The 12692-nt window shown below is 43.5% G+C and overlaps 1 protein-coding gene across 3 annotated transcripts in view; it reads left to right on the plus strand.

The window, feature by feature from the left end:
* Positions 1–12692, plus strand: part of CD38 (CD38 molecule) — a 105982-nt gene that overhangs the window by 71233 nt on the left and 22057 nt on the right. The window contains exon 8 of one of the 3 annotated variants that reach the window (XR_009757980.1): positions 1871–1930. The exons of 1 other annotated variant lie outside the window; for it this stretch is intronic. The gene's annotated coding sequence lies outside the window, so the exon portion shown is untranslated. Of the gene's footprint in view, positions 1–1750; positions 1780–1870; positions 1931–12692 lie in introns of those variants that run through there. One more of the 3 variants, XR_009757981.1, reaches the window with a different exon arrangement.

Here is a 12692-nt window from a genome sequence, read left to right on the forward strand (position 1 = left end):
GCAGATTGGATTTTTATGTAGCGATTTTCTGCAGCCATTTTAGAAAACAGGGTGGTGGTGGTTTTTAAATCCACCTCTAAAATATCAATATTAAGAATAATAATTAAATTAATATTAATAATAAAATTGATATTTCCATTCATTTAACAATATTTCCTTTCAAAATATCAATATTAATATCAGTATTTTTTGCGAGGGGAAAAAGACAGATTGGTAAAAGCAGCAGTGGACAAAGAATGAACTCAAATTGATACCGGCCTGCTAGGTTGATGGAATGCTTTCAGACAGATTCTGGCCAACAGATCCCAATCATGCTGGCTGAAATGGATAAGAGTTGGAGTCATTAGGGATGGGGGAGAAATTTGATTCTATTCCCATTTGAAGGCAAACTTACTTAACGTGCACATTTCAACACAATGCATGATCCGAAACAAAGTCATCCTTTGACATTCACACGTCTCTGAATTTTGCAATGCCGTTCTCCTGTCACCTAATGTGAACATAAAGTGTATACTAGGGTAAAGTGTTCATAAAAATGCATATATTAATGAGAATAACGCACAAAATGAATTATATTAGGGAAAGATGGTTTGTAAAAATTGTACATTAGGCAAAATTGCATGGAAATATGTTATTTGGAGAAATTCACATTAAAATGCTGATGAATTTTCATGGACTTTTTTAAAAAATGCACCTGATGTAGAAATGTGAAGAACTGAACTAAGATTGGGAAAATGAAAAACAGAGAAACCAAAATGGACAGATTTTCTCACCTCTAGGAATCACAGGTTACCCGTGTCCAGAGCTTGGAAAAGTTACTTTTTTGAACTACAACTCCCATCAGCCCAATCCAGTGGCCATGCTGGCTGAGGCTGATGGGAGTTGTAGTTCAAAAAAGTAACTTTTCCAAGCTCTGCCCGTGTCTGCTATAGCCGCTTGTAAGTTTGCCTCGAGCAGTATAATCGAGGGAGAGAAAGCTTTACCTCTTGCTGGACCGAACAGGAAGTGGCAGGAACAATCATGTTTTTTAGTCACATATGTGCTCCTCTCATATAAAAAACAAAGGGAAGCAGAGTCATTTTTGCATGGAAAGGGAGGTGCAAGTAAGGGGAACTGAACTTCCCCGCCCCACATTACATGGCCCCTGTTTTGTCTAGCTGAGCTCACTCCTGGTACTGGAGCCAGGCTGTGAGAAAAGTGGTTTCAGCAACAGACTTTCAGTACCCCTAGCTTCATATCCCTTTTGATACTAAAATTAGACATGCCCCTAACCACTGTTTTTATACATGAACAGGACAGGCATGTTACTTACCATACATGGTAATCCCTATTCAGTCCTTTTTTAGTTTTAAAAAAATGAGGTGCTGGTACCCCCCCCCACAAGGTACTGTCCCTATTAAATCAAAGTTAGCCCTCATTGTGCTCCATCACTGGCTGAGATGCAATTAGTTTTGTGACATGACCAGTGGCAAGGGTGGTTTCCTCTGTCTTCCTATATGGATAGGACACATTTTATGTCTCAGGATGGGTAGTGTGGGTAAAATTTTATATGCAGTCTGTGTCAAAGTTGGAAAGAGGTCCCTGTAGCTTTTATCTCAGAGATGTATACACAGTTATAATCAGTCAAACTTAAATAGCTGTTGTTGCTGTTATTGGTCTTGTAGCATGCCAGAAGCAATAATAATTCAGGATTTTATCCTATTTATTTATTATTATTAACCCACCTTTCAAAAAAACAAATTTTCCTAAGGAGGCTTATCATAAATAAGCATGTTCACCTGGGCCTGGATGGATGAAGAGGAATGAGGGATATTTCTTGGAACTCTTGCCAGGCCACATCCTTCATTGGCCCCCACTTGTACTTTGCTAGGCTGCAACGGATGCCTGTCTGGATGCAGGAGAGAGGGATGTGGGCAAGTATGTGCGTAGAAACTAGCCTACTGTTGCGCGCCTCTCCCAATCTCCAAGCGGTGAGATTTCGGGGGTCCCTGTGCTCATCCAGGGTTTGGTTTCCTTTGGGAAGAAGGTCAGCGGAGACTGCGGTGTCTGTATGAAATATAGTTTATTTATTTACACATATTCCAATATTCACCTTTTCCATCTGGGTGCAGGGGCATCCTATAGCCATGACGCAGAGGGATAGCCTCTCTGTGCGCCTGCAGCCCCAGCCATTCTCTAGAACACACTAAAACTATAAACACAACTCTGCTAGCTGCCAGGTGTGGGGGAGAGCCTCTCCAGGAGAGTTTCAATCACAAAAGGGGTCTTCCTAGTCCATTCTCCGTTGCTAGGCAACTGATCAGCCCATTATCTTACCTGGCCAATCTATTTGGTTAACAAAAGACTCATTTGACCAGCAGAGAGTTCCTCATTCCAAGGCACAGGATTCCAAATCGGAGGCTGGAAAGGTGACCCACAGGGATCATCCATCCCAACCCCCATGCTTATAACACTACACCCTTCTCTGAAAAAGGCTTGTCCCAGACCTGCAAACAAACAACAGAATAACAACTTTTCCTAAAAAGAAATAACAGATACAGGTTTAGCAAGACATTGAAATATACATCATTAAAACATAGTCATATTAGTCACATTTCCTATTTGTTTCCGGGCCCGGTTCAAAGTGCTGGTTTTGACCTACAAAGCCTTACACGGCACAGGACCACAATACCTGTTGGAACGCCTTCCCCGTTACGAACCTGCCCCTACACTACGCTCATCATCAAAGACCCTCCTCCAAGTTCCTACTTATAGGGAAGCTCGGAGGGTGGCAACGCGGAAAAAGGCTTTTTCTGTGGTGGCCCCCGAACTGTGGAACGATCTCCCAGAGGAGATACGCCTGGCGCCAACGTTACTATCTTTCCGGTGCCAGGTTAAAACTTTTCACCCAGACTTTTTAACATGTTTGTATGCGCTGATATTGTTTTTAATTTTTTAACATTTTAAACTTTTAATGTGTCTATATTGCTACACGTTTATTGTATTTTTGATGTTTCTTGTCTTGTGAACCGCCCAGAGAGCTTCAGCTATGGGGCGGTCTATAAGTTTAATGAAATAAATAAATAAATAAATAAATAAATAAATAAATAAATAAATAAATAAATAAATAAATAAATTTCCACACAAGTATAAAACAGTCCATTCCCTTACAGCACACCTTCAATTAACTGCTCTCTCTTTAGGCTCCCTCTTCTTTCTTGGTGCCCCCAGTCACAGTTCTGCATCCACCAGTTTACTCAGTCCTCATAACTTGGCAGTGGCCGAGATATTGAGTCCCTGACATGTTTAAGCATGCCCTCAACCACATGCACATTTTCCTTGCTCCCTCAAACAGTCGTACATACACCCATAATCCAACAGTCCCAGAATAGTAAATCTTAACATTAAAATCTTATTACAAAAACCTATCAGCATAATTCCTAAAAAAAACATTGCACAACTCATATTCCCACACTCATGCAAAAAACCACAAATCAACAGCATTTCAAAAGGCAATGCCATCAGAAGAATTCCCACAGCAAATCAGTACACAGTCCCATAAGCACAGCCCCCATCCCCAGACCATGCGGTTGCCAAAATGGTCCTTAGTCTTGGGGCTTCATGGAGTTCCCAGTCCAAGCTGATCCCTGCTGCTGCCTGCAGGGGGTTGGGACTCCTCTCCAGGAACAGACTTGTTCCTTCATCAGCACATGGCGGCTGTGGCCATTTTCTCCCCACTCTCTGCTCGGGGAAAAGTCTTTAAGCCAGTCCACTTGGTCTCCTGCCCCAAACTCCAAATCAAAGTCCTGCCACAAGTCTTTATCTGGGGGCATCTTCTTAAGGATTAGCTGGCCTAGCCCACCCAGGTTGGCAGAAAGAAATCTTCTCTGTCCTCCCTCGCCATCTCCTGTGTGAATCATGGACCCAAACAGAGGTAGGTAACCCTCGCAGGTAGGTAACCCTTGCCCCCCAAACCCACAGGGTGCTGGGTGCCTCTCACTGCTGGAATTTGCCCAAGGACTGCACTCATCATAGGAGCTGCATCCCACCCTACATTATGGGGCACCCATGGGGTGAAGTCAATTGGGGATTTTATCTCACCCATCTCTCCAGGCGCTGGGAGCTCCTCTAGGACTTGCACTCCCACCTCAGGCCTCTCCTTCAGCACTTTTTCTTGCACAGCCATTTCTCCAGTCGCTGGCAGCTCCTCTCCAGCCTCTAGTTCACCTTGCTCCAAGGCCTTTTCTTTCTCCTGCAGTACTTTAACAGCAGGCACACAGGGAGCAGAGAAATCTATCAGCACCATCTCTTCTCCAGGCTCTGCCTCACTTTCTTCTGAGGCCTCTTCCTCTTCATTTTCCAGCCTGTCCTCCTTCAAATCTTGGGGTTTCACTTCCAGCTTCCTGCTGTCTTCCCCCCTGGCAGGCTCCTCCTCACATGGGGTCTCCTTTTCCTCTTCAAAGGTACTTCCCAATATCTCCCTCATTCGTTGTCAGTGCTGATGGCAGTCTCTTTGTATTTGTTCCAGTTCCTCTTGGCACTCTTGTTGCCTTTGCTGCCAGTCCTCCTGGTCATATTTCTCAATCAGTTCTGCTTGCTGCTGGAACATCAATTCCATCTGTTCCAGGAGGGTTGCTCTTATCCCCTCCATCTTGACTCAGGCACACCTTGCTCCCAATGCTTCTCCCAGGAAACTCAATCCTGCTCCTGACACCAGTGTTGCGCGCCTCCCCCAATCTCCAAGCGGTAGATTTCCGGGGTCCCTGCGCTCATCCAGGGTTTGGTTTCCTTTGGGAAGAAGGTCAGAGGAGACTGCGGTGTCTTTATGAAATATGGTTTGTTTATTTACACATATTCCAACCTGAGCTTCAGAATGAAGGGGTTTGTTGAGGAAATTTCAATTGGCAAAGAATGCCCACTGCTCACCTCAATGCTTCCAGGCAGGAGTGCAAGCTGAGATAGAATCCCAATTATTCGTTTGGCTAAAAGCCACCCAGATATCAAGTATGACACAGACAACTTCTTGATCAAAAAGGGCTTTCACACTCACACGGGCACAACAGCCTGGCAAGGATGAGAGCAACTCTTTATTGTTCAGCATGACAATATATAGTTTTCTGAAACGTACTGTCAATAAACAAAATGTAACTAAAACAAGAGAAAAGTAACAGGCCTAAGCTACATATCACTGGCTACATATCAAAGTCGGGAAGTTTCCCTTTGAAAATCAAAACCCATGTCCATCTCATCCTGAGATAAGGAATGGTATGTTGGGGTGAAGTAACACTTTGGGGCACCATAAACGAAAGACACATATACAAAGAGATACGTATGGCCCTGAGAACTATCTTTTAGGAATATTCTATTACACACTTCTAAAGGGGTATTGACACATTGGGGGAGACTGTAGTCATTTATTATGAGGGAAAACAGCATGGCATGAAAGGGGGTGAGAATACACAGAGTACAGGAAAATAAAACAGTCAAGGACAGCTGAATGATTATCTCGTCTGGAACATTGTTGCAGCCTGGCAGGCACCATCTCACGTACGTTCCCACAGTAAAGAAACAAAACTTAAAGAGCGCTTTCCTGCCAGTTGGGCCCATGATGCTTTGTAACTTTGGTTCAACTGTTTTGTTGTGCCATTAGGCCAAGACTTAACTGAGGGCTTACCCTGATATTGTCCCAACAGGTTCAATGTATCAGCAGTCCAATATTCAGCTTTTCCATCTGGGTGCAGGGGCATCCTATAGCCATGATGCAGAGGGATAGCCTCTCTGCGTGCCTGCAGCCCCAGCCATTCTCTAGAACACACTAAAACTATAAACACAACTCTGCTAGCTGCCAGGTGTGGGGGAGAGCCTCTCCAGGAGAGTTTCAATCACAAAAGGGGTCTTCCTAGCCCATTCTCCGTTGCTGGGCAACTGATCAGCCCATTATCTTACCTGGCCAATCTATTTGGTTAACAAAACACTCATTTGACCAGCAGAGAGTTCCTCATTCCAAGGCACAGGATTCCAAATCGGAGGCTGGAAAGGTGACCCACAGGAATCATCCATTCCAACCCCCATGCTCATAACACTACTGTACAATTTAAGGAGTGGGGAGAAGGGGTCATTGAGTCTATTGGGATTCCATCTTCCCATCCAGGTGTAATCCACTAATTTTGAATGTCTACATTTAATTTGTATTCACAAAATAGAGATTATTGTACCACCTACTCTACTGTCTAAGACCTGAACTGATGGAGGTGGTCTCAGAGATGATATTGAGGGTCTCCTGGTTTATAGTCTTGGGGGACTTCATCATGCATGCCAAGGCCCCCTTGTTGGTGTGGTCCAGAGTTTCATGGCCTCCACAATGATTATGGGTTTGATGGTTTTTATTGGACAGGATGGTGGTGGTTTGTAGATAAGAGTACGTATTTTGACTTCATTGTCATGGACAGACCAGTTTGGAGCTGTCAGTGCCATCTTACCTCTGCAGGGCCAGGGGATCTATTCAGATAGCTCACCCTTGATGGATCCAGATAAATTCTAGGCAATTTTCCTACCAACATGTCTAGTGGTCCTGTTGATGCTCAGAGTGACCTCTACAATACAAAAATGGCCTGGTCCTCTTGAACAAATCAGTTCTGACTTAGACTCCATATTTGTAGCAGAGTCAGAAATAGGTTAGTTAAGGCCCTTATAGTAAAGTGTAAATTAAAAAGAAAAGTCTGATTATTTGGGGTTTAGCGCCAAAGCATAGTCAGCTGCCTCTTAGTAGTGTCTGACAACTGGAATCTGCAGGAAGTATTCTAAGATGGTTGCCTGAGTTATAATAGTAGCAAAACTCCCTGAGATTCAACTTGTCTATTATATCAAGTAAACATGGTTCTTTCATACTTGCCTAATGTCCTGCCTGGGAAGCTGGAGATTATCCCAAAAGCCACATTATAACAGACCTTAAAACTGAACTGTACCTTGTATTATAGTATATTATCTGACACCTTACATGATGTTATTACATTCATGTGAAATGAAATAGCCCATCATGGTTAGTTAGAGAGTGTGTGTATGTATGTGCATTTGCAGCTGACTCCTCCCTGTATTTGAGACCTCATGTAATTATGCATTTATGGGCCAAAAGGGGAGGTATAACTCTGAAAGCAAAAATTTGTAAATCCTGAAGAGACCTTTCATCTCTGGTTATTCATGAGTTCTAAACACTGAATAACTAGTTAAATGGTCTATGTCAGCCTTTCCCAACTAGTGGGCCACCAGATGTTGTTGGACCACAATTCCCATCTTTCCTGACCATTGGCAATGCTGGCTGAGGCTGATGGCAGTTGTGGTCCAGCAACATCTAGTGGCCCACTAGCTGGGAAAGGCTGGTCTATGTACTCGATATGTATGCAAAAGACACACATCCCTGTTTGTCCTCTGTATGTATTCTTGATATATAAAATCGCTACAATTGTTCTTAGTATACACTTTTTTTGTTTTTGCAGCCTTGAATATATCAAAGAACATGGGTTTGGACCTTGCTGAATCTCAGAGCTTGGAAGTAACTCGTTATTTTTAACGAGTTACTTTTAATTCGTTACAATTTTAATTAACGAGTGGGTAATTCCATTACATTTGGCAAGTAACGGAACGAATAGTAATTTCCCTACTTTTCAGCTTCAACTTTAACGTTTCCACGTTAGGTTGGACGTTACTTGGGGGCGGGAACAAGGGGAAGTCAGCTCCTGGCTGTGATTGGTTAACACAAGACATGTGCCTCACACTGATTGGACCTCTGCGCAGACTGTCTGTTCCCTCGTGATCTGTGTTAGGAGGCACGAGGGAAGAGGTTGAATAGGCAGGGGGAGCCTGCTAGCATCTGACTCTGAGAGGAAAAAATGGACGCCGGAGGAAAAAGCCAGGGCACAGACAACAACGGAGGAGAAGGCTGCAGCAGAATGGCGAAGAGCTGTGGAGGTGAGTGACGATGATTTGTGTGTGTGTGTGTGTGTGTGTGTGTGGTGTGTGTGCCCCGGTGTGTGTGTTTTCGGCTGGAGTCTCTGGTTTTGGGGGGGGCTCCAGCTCTCTGGCTACCACCCCTTACTCTCTGGACTCTCCGCTTCAATTTTTTTAAAAAAATTAAGTTTCTAGGTGGTCTAATTCCCGAGATATACACCAAAACGTAACCCCCCCCTGCACAACTTTTTTTAAACAGATTCATGCTCTAGCTACAACTCCCATCAGCCCAATCCAGTGGCCATGCTGGCTGGGGCTGATGGGAGTTGTAGTTTAAAGTAACTTTTCAAAGCTCTGGCTGCAACCCCGCCCTTTCATGATTGTGAGTAAAGTGCAGACTTGTGTTTGTGTTGTAAATCTCTCTCCCTCCAACCCTATTTTTAAAGAAATTAGGCAGGGTTTATCACAGTTTTTATTATGTAGGAAACTAATACTCATTTTTTTAAAAAATGAAGTTTATTTATTTATTTTTATTATTTTATTTATATCCCAGCCTTCCTCCCAGTAGGAGCCCAGGGCAGCAAACAAAAGCACTAAAAACACTTTAAAAATCATAAAAACAGACTTTAAAATATATTAAAACAAAACATCTTTAAAAACATTTTTAAAAGTTTTAAAAACATTTTTTTTAAGAAAAAGTTTAAAAACATATTAAAAAGCAATTTCAACACAGACGCAGACTGGGATAAGCTCTCAACTTAAAGGACTTGTTAAAAGAACAAGTTCCTTATCACTTGAGGCTGCAGTTTTCCCTGGTTGAGTAAGCCCATTGAATACATTGGGACTTGCTTCTGAGTAAACAAACATAGGATTGCACTATAAATATCTTTACAGGTTATATAAATAAACATATTTGATAGTCATGCTTATATAAATATTTTCATAGAATCATAGAATAGTAGAGTTGGAAGGGGCCTATAAGGCCATCAAGTCCAACCCCCTGCTCAATGCAGGAATCCAAATCAAAGCATTCCTGACAGGTGGCTGTCCAGCTGCCTCTTGAATGCCTCCAGTGTCGGAGATCCCACTACCTCTCTAGTAATTAGTTCCATTGTTGTATGGCTCTAACAGTTAGGAAGCTTTTTCTGATGTCCAGTCGAAATCTGGCTACTTGCAACTTGAGCCCATTATTCTGTGTCCTGCACTCTGGGATCATTGAGAAGAGATCCCGGCCCTCCTCTGTGTGGCAACCTTTCAAGTACTTGAAGAGTGCTATCATATCTCCCCTCAGTCTTCTCTTCTCCAGGTTAAATATGCCCAGTTCCTTCAGTCTCTCCTCATAGGGCGTTGTTTCCAGTCCCCTGATCATCCTTGTTGCCCTCTTTTGAACCTGTTCCAGTTTGTCTGCATCCTTCTTGAAGTGCAGAGACCAGAACTGGACACAGCACTCAAGATGAGGCCTAACCAGTGCTGAATAGAGGGGAACTAATACTTCACATGATTTGGAAACTATACTTCTGTTAATGCAGCCTGATATAGCATTTGCCTTTTTTGCAGCCACATCACACTGTTGGCTCATATTCAGCTTGTGATCAACAACAATTCCAAGATCCTTCTTGCATGTCGTACTGCTGAGCCAAGTATCCCCCATCTTATAACTGTGCATTTGGTTTCTTTTTCCTAAGTGTAGAACTTTTACTTCCACCCAGTTTTGTCATGCTGTGTCCCTATAAGTATCCAATTGCATACTATGGTTGTACAATACTTCCTTTACATTTTAAGTATGCCTTGGGGTAGTCATGGTTCTCCATTGTTTTCATCCTGAGGGGCAGATAGGCTGAGAAATGGTGAGTAGCCCATGGTCACCCACTACACTTTATAGCTTATTTTCATTTTGAAAAATTAATTAAAACAATTTACATGCAGGCAAAATTTATTAAGCGGATTCACACAATATGTGTAAAGCCCATCCAACTCGCATTTAAAGCGCATGACTTCCCCTAAAGAATTCTGGGAAGTGTCATTTCCCCCTCACAGTTATAGTTCTCACCACTCTTAACAAACTGCAGTTCCCATGATTCTGTGGTGGGATTCATGTGCTTCAAATGGGTGTTGAATGTGCTTTAAAGGAATGGTGTGGATCTGCCCTAGGTATGATGTTCATTCAAGAGTGAATTGAAACGAACAATTTTAAAAGATACTTCTTACTCTTACTCATTTTTCAGACCGCTTTCTGAAGTAAAGGGTCAAATCTGTAAAAACATTTGGAGCAGCCACATTAAAAGACAAGAGCAGGGTATTCCAGGCAGGGGGTTGCCAACCCTGCTTGGATATGGATGTCTTTGCAGAAGAACCCTAGTCAAGGTTTACCAACAGCACAGTCCAAACTATATCTACTTAGAAGTCAGTCCTGTTGAGTTCTATGGGGCTTAATCCCTTAGTAAGTGTGTTTAGAATTGCAGCCTTCAGGAGCCTCCATCTTTACTCCCCAAAGCTCCCATCTAACATCTCCACAACACTAGGCTCCTTTGTCTCTGCTGTGGCCTTCTGGTGACTGCCCTAGCCTGAAGGCACTTAACCCTTCTTGCTGAAAGCAAGTAGGCTAGATTAAATGTTCCCTACCCAGGCTCATATATATAAAATATAAACGGCATTTTGTCAAAAGTATTTTTGTCTACATTTTATACCTCATCCTTGGTTTTCCAAGCTTGGCATGGAATGCTTCTCATACAGAATTAATTTGAAATGCTGCATATTTATTATCATAATCATCATATTCAAAATAAAAAATATATGTACCGCCTTCAAGTTGATTCCAACTTATGGTGACCCTATGAATAGGGTTTTCATGAGGCTGAGAGGCAGTGACTGGCCCAAGGTCACTCAGTGAGCTTCATGGCTATGTGGGGATTTGAACCCTAGTCTCATTTTGTTCTCACAACAACCCTGTGAGATAGTAGGTTAGACTGGCCCAGGCAGGGTTATTTAGTGAGCAAAAATGATGCAAATAGGATCTCTTTTAATTGTGCTATCAACCTGCTTACTTCCACTCTGACTGGGGGATCTTGCAGCATGGGGAAGAGATGGGGGCACATCACAGCTGAAGTTCACCCATATAGGAGCATTATCTCTTGTTTATTACAGAGACGCCTGTTGCAGGTTTTGCTGCTGAGAGCAGCAGTCAGTTAGTGCGGCCACTTGAGTCACAGCTTGTTGATCCTGAGGAGGCAAAACTAGAAAGTGAGGTTCAGAAAGGAGGCCCTGTGCACGAGGAGGAGGAGGGCATGTAGCAGTGCCAGTTGCCCACAGCCACATCTGCAGAACAGCAAGTACCATGGTTTGGCTTTGAGAAAGCTTGTACATTTGTGAGCCAGAGTGGGGAAAATGTTGTTGTACGATGCAATTACTGCCTTCCAAGGATCAAAAATCTGAGATCAGCTGTTTCCTCCTCATCCAATGTGAAGAAACATTTTGAGGTAAGCCTTTGTCATGCTGGTCCTCAAAGAGTGTCCATTGTCTATTTATGTTTAAATTGTGAAGTTCCTCTTCCATTTTTTCTTGGATTCATGCTTTGTTCTTCTTCCTCAGAGGGCACACCCTGAGAAGCTGAGAGCAATTGAAGAAGCAATAAAGGCAAGGAGATGTGGCCTTCCTGAACCAATGCATGACACCCCTCCTCCCAAAATGCTGAAGCAGCTGCAGACAACCCTTGAGAGGTGGGGATCTGGCAGGGAGTCTGTCACCCAGAGCAATCTCGACAGGAGAATCATTGATTTCATTGTAGAGGAGACTTCAGACTGTGGACAAACCATCATTCATTAATCTGGTTCGCATTGGACTCCCCAAAGATCTCACCATCATATGTGCCAAGACTCTGAGAGACAGAATTGAGAAGAGAGCATGCCACATGAGAGAAACTCTTGCAAACCGAATGGGTGCTGTGGCGTATATAGCAACCACCGCAGATTGTTGGACCAATGGCAAGAAGAGTAACTTTGGGGTAACAGCCCACTGGATCAACCCAACTACCCTGAAACGTGAGGTCGGGGCCTTGGCTTGTAAGTGTCTGAAGGGGCGCCATACATACGATGTCCTTTCAAAAGCACTGCATGATGTACATGTGTAGTACAGGATCCACAACAAAGTTATGTGCACTACTACAGACAATGGCTCCAACTTTGTGAAAGCGTTCAGAGTTTTCATGGCCAAAGAACCAGTGGAAGCTGCAGGCACCAGTGACGATGATGGTGATAACCAGGAGGAGGAGGAGGCTGAGGTGGAATTTGTGCCTATCTGTGAGATCCTGGACACAGAACCTGAGGCAGAGGAAGAAGCTGCAGACTCAGGAGAGGATTTTGTTTTACCACCACACCAGAGATGTGCTAGCCACACCCTCAACCTTGTGGCAACACAAGACATAGAGGCCATGCTTTCTGACTCCTCCAAAAATAGTCTTCTTGGTCCTTTCAAGAAACAGTTTCGTTCCTTGATGGGAAAGTGCAGCAAGTTGTGGTCCAAGCAGAACCAGTCAGCCCAGATTGCTGAGTATATCCGTGCGCAATGTGGTGTGTATCTGAAGGTACCGAATAAGACCAGGTGGAATTCCACCTTTGATGCGTTGAAGCAACTACATGAGCTTCTGTCAACTGTGCCACTAAAAATGCATGCCATAATGGACCGCTGCTCCTTGTCCAGGATCACAGCTGCTGAGATTGAAGTGGTACAGGAATACACAGAGATTATGGAGCCACTAGCCCAGTCCCTAGATA

The sequence above is a fragment of the Rhineura floridana genome, chromosome 9 (genome assembly GCF_030035675.1).
Source record: "Rhineura floridana isolate rRhiFlo1 chromosome 9, rRhiFlo1.hap2, whole genome shotgun sequence".
In the NCBI taxonomy this organism is placed as follows: domain Eukaryota; kingdom Metazoa; phylum Chordata; class Lepidosauria; order Squamata; family Rhineuridae; genus Rhineura; species Rhineura floridana.